Raw genomic sequence first — 7,279 nt, forward strand, 5'->3', positions numbered from 1 at the left:
AGTATAAAAAAAAATGGTTAAAATCATGAGCCAGCAATTCCACTTGAGAATGTGTGTGTGCACGCTTGTGCACAGGTTTATTCCCACAAGTACTGACTAGTAACATGGATTACGCAAAAACTTGTACATTAGTGTTCATAGTAGCATAAATTACAATGGCCAAAAGGCAAGAACAACCTAAATGTAATGGACAAGCGAATGTATACTTGTATCCAATATTTTATAGAGAAATAAAAATGTAATGCTATATATATATATATATATATATATATATATATATATATATATACACACACACACACACACACACACACATACATACACACTACCACATAGATGAAACTTGAAAATATTATACTGGAGAAGCCAGTTATAAAAGGCCACATATTGTATGATTCTATTTATATGAAATGTCCAGAATAGGCAAATCCATAGAAACCAAAAGTAGGTTAGTGATTTCCAGGGGCTGAGGACCAGGAATGAAGTACGGCTGCTGATGGTGACCAGGGTTCGTGGAGGGATGAAAATGTTGGGAAAGTCGACAGTAGTGATGGTCACACAGCTGTGATTATACTAAAAACACTGACTCATAGAACTTAAAGGTGTGAACTTTATAGTATGTGAATAATATCTCACTAAATCCATTATTTTCTAAAATACAACATGAAACTCTAGTAAACAAAACAACATAAAAAACCAGAATAAATACAGTTCTTGGGGCTGGGGTTGTGGCTCAGAGGTAGAGCACTCGCCCAGGATGCGTGAGGCGCCCGGTTCCATCCTCAGCACCACATAAATGTAAGATAAAGATATTGTGTCCACCTTTAACTAGAAAAATAAATACTTTAAAAAATTAAAAATAAATAAATACAGTTCTTGATCAGAATTTTGTATATAATGAGGGTGATATTTCAAATACAAAAAGAGATGGATTTTTCTGAAAATTATACTGATATATTCCTTGCTAGGGTAATAATGGGGGGGCGTGGCATGTGGAATCTCACCTCTCTCTTTTCACCTGAATGTATCCAGATGCATCAAAGACTTAAATGTAAAGGGTAAAAAATCAGAAAAATGCTAGGCTAAAACAGGAATTTTGTAAAATCTCAGAATGGAGAAAAAAAAAACATGGAGTCCCCAAGGGGGGAAAAAATATATATATATATATATATATATATATATATATATATAGAGAGAGAGAGAGAGAGAGAGAGAGAGAGAGAGAGAGAGACTTGACTGACAAATGTTTTCAATTTCTAAATTTCTATGTGGCAAAAAAAATCAAAAGACAAATAAACTAGATAAAATAAATGTGACTCAGATTTCCTGTTTTGTAAAAATATTATATGTATCACTAAGAAAGAGCAAACCAATAGAAAAATAAACATGAATAGACCATTTCCATCAATAAAAATATAAGTATGAAAGATATTCAACTTCACTCACAATTAAAGAAATGTATATTAAAATAACAGCTATAATCTGGGCATGGTGGTGCATGCCTGTAGTCCCAGAAGCATGGGAGGCTGAGGCAGGAGGATTGTAAGTTCAAAGCCAGCCTCAACAATTTAGTGAGCATTTAGCAACTCAGAAAGACCTTGTCTCTAAATAAAACGTTAAAAAGGGCTGATGATGTGGCTTGATGGTTAAGCACCCCTGGGTTCAATCCTCAGTACCAAAAAAATAACAGCTACATATCATTTTTCATCTTGTCAAATTACCAAGATGAAAAAGTTTGCTAAAATACTGCATGTTCAAAGGTGTGAAAAGAAAAGAAAAAATTGGCATAATTGGAAACTTAGGTCCACAAAAAACGGTTAAAATAGATGTTTTTAGTGATTGTGTACATAATTGCCAAATCGTGAAAGCAACCAAGATATCCTTAGTAGTTGACTAGACAAACAAACTGGTATATACCGCCTGTGGGATATTATTCAAATTTTAAAAACAAAGAACTGTCAAGCCACAGAAAGCCACGAGGGAAAGTTAACTGTAAGTGAAAGACTCCAATCTGAAGAAGCCACTCATCAGTATGAGTCCAGCTACCTGACTTTCTCAAAAAAGCAAAGAGTGACATTATTGGTGCTCACCAGGGGTCCATGTGGGGGGAGAGGGAGGGATACTGTTAGGGTGGACACGTACCACTACGTTGTCAAAACCCATAGGATGTACGATATGAAAGGTGACCCTCACTATAAGTTCTGAGTGTTAGTTAATGATGTGTAAACACTAGTTCATGAGTTGTAGCCAGGGTACCACTTTAATATGGAAATCATTGGGGAAACCTTAGTGGGGAGAGAGGACATATATGGGATCTCATTACACTTTCTGATCAATTTCTCTGTTACTAAGACTACTCTTAAAAAAATAAATAAATAAAGACTATGCAGGGTGTAGTGGTGCACACTGGAATCCCAGATCTCAGGAGACAAGTTCAAGGTTAACCTGGGCAACTTAGTGAAATCCTGTCTCAAAATAAAAAATAAAGGTCTAGGGATGTAGCAAAGTGGTAAAGTACCCCTAAGTTCAATCCTTAGTAAGAAAGAGAGAAAGAGAGAGGGAGGGAGGGAGGGAGGGAGGGAGGGAGAAAGGAAGACAGAAATTAAGTTTAAGGAGGTGAGATGTGCTCAGTCTTAAATGAGTTCTTAGTGTTAATAAGTTCCTAAGTATCGATGGAGCCTCTTCCATGTGTGACACACTGGCCCATTCCTTGTCTCCTTTAATCTTCCTGACAACCCAACAGGTCAGTGTTAGTATCCCTTCCCATAACAGAGGCACTGAGGCTCAGAGAGGTTTAGTGACCAGAGTGCACAGCAAGTAAGGTTTTTATTGTTTGTTTGGTTTGGTTTGCTTGTTTGGTTGGTGATTGGGTTTTTGTTGTTGTTGTTGTTTGTTTGTTTATTTTGTTTGTTTGTTTTTGTTTTTGTTTGGTACTGGGAAGGAACCCAGGGCCTTAGCACATGCTAGGCAAATACTCTACCACTGAGCTATATCCCCAGCCCCTTTTAAATTTTATTTTGAAACAGGGTCTCACTAAATTGCCCAGGCTGGCTTCCAATCTGTGATCCTCCTGCCTCAGCCTCTGGAGTAGTTGGGATTCCAGGTGTGGGCCACTAAACCCAGCCATATTTTGTGACTTTGGGGGAGTTATTAGTGTTGATTGGTTTGGTTTGTTTGTTTCGTGGTGCTGGGGATTGAACCCAGGGCCTCCTGCATGCTAAGCAGGTGCTTTACCACTGCAGTTGGATTTTAAAGTGTGATCTTCAGGCTCAAGGTCACTGTCCCCACCACACAGTGTGTCCGGTTCCCATGGCCACAGTGGGGGCCAGATCAATGCTAGGGTGCTGTGGCACAGGGTCATCAAGCTGCTTTTAAAGCCCCCCTCCTAGGCTCTTGGAGAAAGAAACTCAGCCTCCAGAAGGGCTTTCTGGGGTCTGCCACCTTCTCCAGCCAAGTTTCTTTCGGCCCTTTTGGCGAGAGCCGCTTCCAGCAGTGGCCATGCTAATTATTCTCTCTGGTGGACTCACATCACAGTGGGTCCCGAGGAGCCACCTGCTTCCCTCATGCAGAGATGAAACCCGGGAGACGACAGGCCTCTGCACAGGATTACATCTTGATCAAATAAGGCTGCCCTGAGAGTTATCATTCCTGCAAACACCGGGCCACAGAGGAAGGGGGTTTGTGCACCCAACAAGGACCGCCCTCCTGGGCTTTCCTCTTGTCTGATGGTAACTTACAACTCAAGGAACAGACTCACCTTCGGGGCCTCACTTTGGGCAACACAGAGATTGCATTCTCATGTTTGTGGGGACAGATGCTGCTGCAGGCCCATTTACCTTTGGGGAGCTCTGTCTAAATAAACTCAAACTGCCTTTCATGACAAGGATCTCAAAGCATTTTTAAATGAGTCATTAATGAATTTCAACCTCCAGAAAGAGCAAGAATTATTATCTTCATTTTATAAATAGATCAAAGGTCACACAATCAATGGCAGATGTGGGAAACAGATGTAAGTGTTCTGCTTTTGTCCCCGGCTGCTGGCGTCAAGCCGCCCCCACCCCCCAACTCTAGGATCACAAACAGACCTCCTTTTGCTCTCTGACTTCTGGCCAAAGATGTAGAATTGGCCTTTATATGTTTCCACTTAGAGGTTTGAAATCTATGTATGGTTCATATGCCTTTGATATGTCTGGAATTTATAAAAGAAAAGGAGAAGAATGATATTTGATGCTTTTCAGAGATTGCATTGGGACTGAGCCTTATATTGTGGGTCAAATGCCAATAAAAGGAAGAGAAAAAAAAACTCGGTCACCAGATCTTCAGGAGGTTCACTTTTATTCTCTCTTTGAAAGAACTTTCTGTTAAAATTAAGCAGAATGTATCTTTAGTGACCAAAATGATTACTGTGAGAACGCTGAAAGTCACCACTTATTGAGAGCCAGAGATGTGCTTACACATCTATCATGTTATGTGATTCTCACAGATACCTGAGGTTTTTAGTATTCATTTGCTTATAGGCAATCTTTTTTTTTTCTTTCTCTTAGTACCAGGGATTGAACGCAGGGGCATTTTATCACTGAGTCATGCCCGCCCTCCATCCTTTTTATCTTTTTATTTTGAGACAAGGTCTCACTAAGTTGCTAAGGATCTCACTAAGTTGCTGAGGTTGGCCTCAAACTTGCAATCCTTGCCTCCAGGGTTGCTAAAATTACAGGCCTGGGCCACCAGACAGGTCATCTTACAGGTAATCTAACTGAGCATGAAGATAGAAGATAGGTTGAGAAGGATTTGGGGTGGAGGGAGGGGCACAAAAAATTAATTAATTAGACTGATAGTATAATCCATGCCAAAGGCATTGTGTTGTGACAGGTGTTGGAGATACAAAGATGAGCAAAATTTGATCAGAGTCCCGCTCTCAAGGGGTTGATAGCTTTGTAGGATGCTGAGGGTGACAGTCAGGGAGGCAGACATGTTTAGAAAATGAATGATGTCAATTGTCAATACATTTCAGTCTGCAAGTATTTAATGAGTCCCTGGTATGGGTTAGACACTGCACTTGGTCCCAGGGGCAGGTCCCTCTCCTCATGGTGCTTAAAGAGTAGTAGAAAAGCCAGATATTAACTCAAATAATTACACCAGTTTAAAATTGCAATGGAGTGGAAGAAAAGACAGCAGACGGGCCACAGCCTGACAAAGGAGTAGTATCCAGAATGTATAAAGAACTCCTGCACATAGTAAGAGATGGTCCAATAGAAACACCGTCAAATAAGCCAATGGGCAACTTAAGAGGAGAGGCAAATGGCCAATAAACAAAGAAAGTATGATCTGTCTCTCTCACTTGTAAACAGGGAATTGCAAATTAAAACACTGAAATGTCATTTCACACCCATCAGCTTGGCAAAAAACTTGAGGTTTGACATTACCAAGTGTTGTTGAGGCTGCGGAGCACGGGAACTCTCATGTCTTGCTTTCGAACTGTGAATCAGTACAACCACTTTGAAAAACCATTTAGCCATGACTACAAAGCTGCCAGTTCCCAAGTCCTGAACCCAGCAATTGCACACCCAAGCACCTCCCCGGAAGACTCACTTTCACACACGGGGATAGGTATAAAAAATAGCAATAGTAGCATCAGTTTTAATAAAAAAAAATTATTTAAAGCAGAATATCTTCCAGAGGCAGCTGGTAAACACAGTATGCTGAACTTGTATAATGGAACCTAAAATGTATGTGAAAATGTATGTATTGAACTCATGTATCAATGTGGATACATTTAAAAATCCTACAGCTGAATAAAAAAAAGCAAGATGCACAATTATATATTCAGTATAATGCCATTTCTTCAAAGTTTAGAAACATGCCAAACAATTCCATAAAGTACTTACAGGCACAAAGATATATAGTAAAAAAACAAAAGCAAGCATTTGCCTAGCATACATAAGGCCCAGGGTTATATCCCTAGCACTGCAAGATGATGATGATGATGATGATGATGATAATAATAATAATAATAATAATAATAATAATAATAACAATGCCCACAAAAGCATACATAGGAATGATGAGCCCCAAATGCAGGAAACTGGTTACCATAGGAAACAGAAATGAATTCAGAGGACTCCACCTAGATCTGGAAGGTTTTATGACCTTTGAAAAAGACCTACATTTGCCAGGTGTGGTACCGTATGCTTGCCTGTAATCCCAGCTACTCAGGAGGCTGTTAAGGCAGGAAGGATGGCAAGGTCAAGGCCAGCCTGGGCAACTTGGCAAGACCTTGTCTGAAATTTAAAAAAAAAAAAAAAAAAAAAAGGATGGATGGATTGCTGAAGATGTAGCTCAGAGGCAAAATAAATAAATTTGAATTAAGCAGGGCAACTGTTAAACTTTGACAAAGGGAAAGGAGGAGAAGGCGAGAAGGATAAACAGATGTTTATATTACTCCCTGGAGGTTTAATGGTTTAATTTTTAAAATTTCCACTTTGAGCTACCAGAGGAGGATTTGATGAGTTGGGGATGGGCTGGAGCAGATGAATCGGAAAGAGTGGAATGAAAGAAGAGCAGATAGAAAGATCCTGTGTGGCCATGGCAGAGGGAGAAAGGGGCTGGATTTGACCCTGTACAGACCACAGGCCATCCTGAAGGATCAGGCCTCTCTCCCCAGAACCTGACAAATAACAGGAAGCCCAGAGACACTACACTCAGCCACAAGGCAGAACAGGAGGTGGGGGCGTCCTTGTAAAGGTGACTCACATCTTGAGTTCAGGAGTGAGTAAGAGGAAGCCCACTGGGGGAGGGAAGGAGATGTGAATTCCCTGGATATGACCTAACAACAACGAAGACACTGAAGATCTCAAATAGTGTGACGCTCCAGATCATAAAGTGTTAGAAAATGGCAGACGTAAGTGTCCGTGAAGACAAGGAGGATCGGAGTCCCAGGCTGGTCTGCCTTAAGAGAGTCGTGGCCAGAGATAGGTTACAGGTAGCGCACTCCGGCCCCGCCCCGCATGTGCGGTGGATGTGGAGGAGGCAGCAGTGCTGACACGGAAACCTTTGAGAAGCAAATGTTACCAGCCCACGGGGGAGGGACGCTTTACAAGGTCTGAATGAGGATAGCTGGAATGCGGCTGGAGGAAGCCTGGAGAGGGATTTAGGAGGGAATGCGAGGCGTCTAGGACGATGGGGAGGGTGGGAACGCCATCACTGAGGTGGACAATACTAGGGCAAGGCACAGAGAGTTGGAGGTGCGTGCGGGGCAAGCCAAGTGGAACTCTCCCGCAAG

This window comes from Marmota monax, unplaced genomic scaffold (assembly GCF_021218885.2).
Source record: "Marmota monax isolate L192 unplaced genomic scaffold, Marmota_monax_Labrador192_F-V1.1 WCK01_AAM20220418_F8-fsc00047, whole genome shotgun sequence".
Classification (NCBI taxonomy): domain Eukaryota; kingdom Metazoa; phylum Chordata; class Mammalia; order Rodentia; family Sciuridae; genus Marmota; species Marmota monax.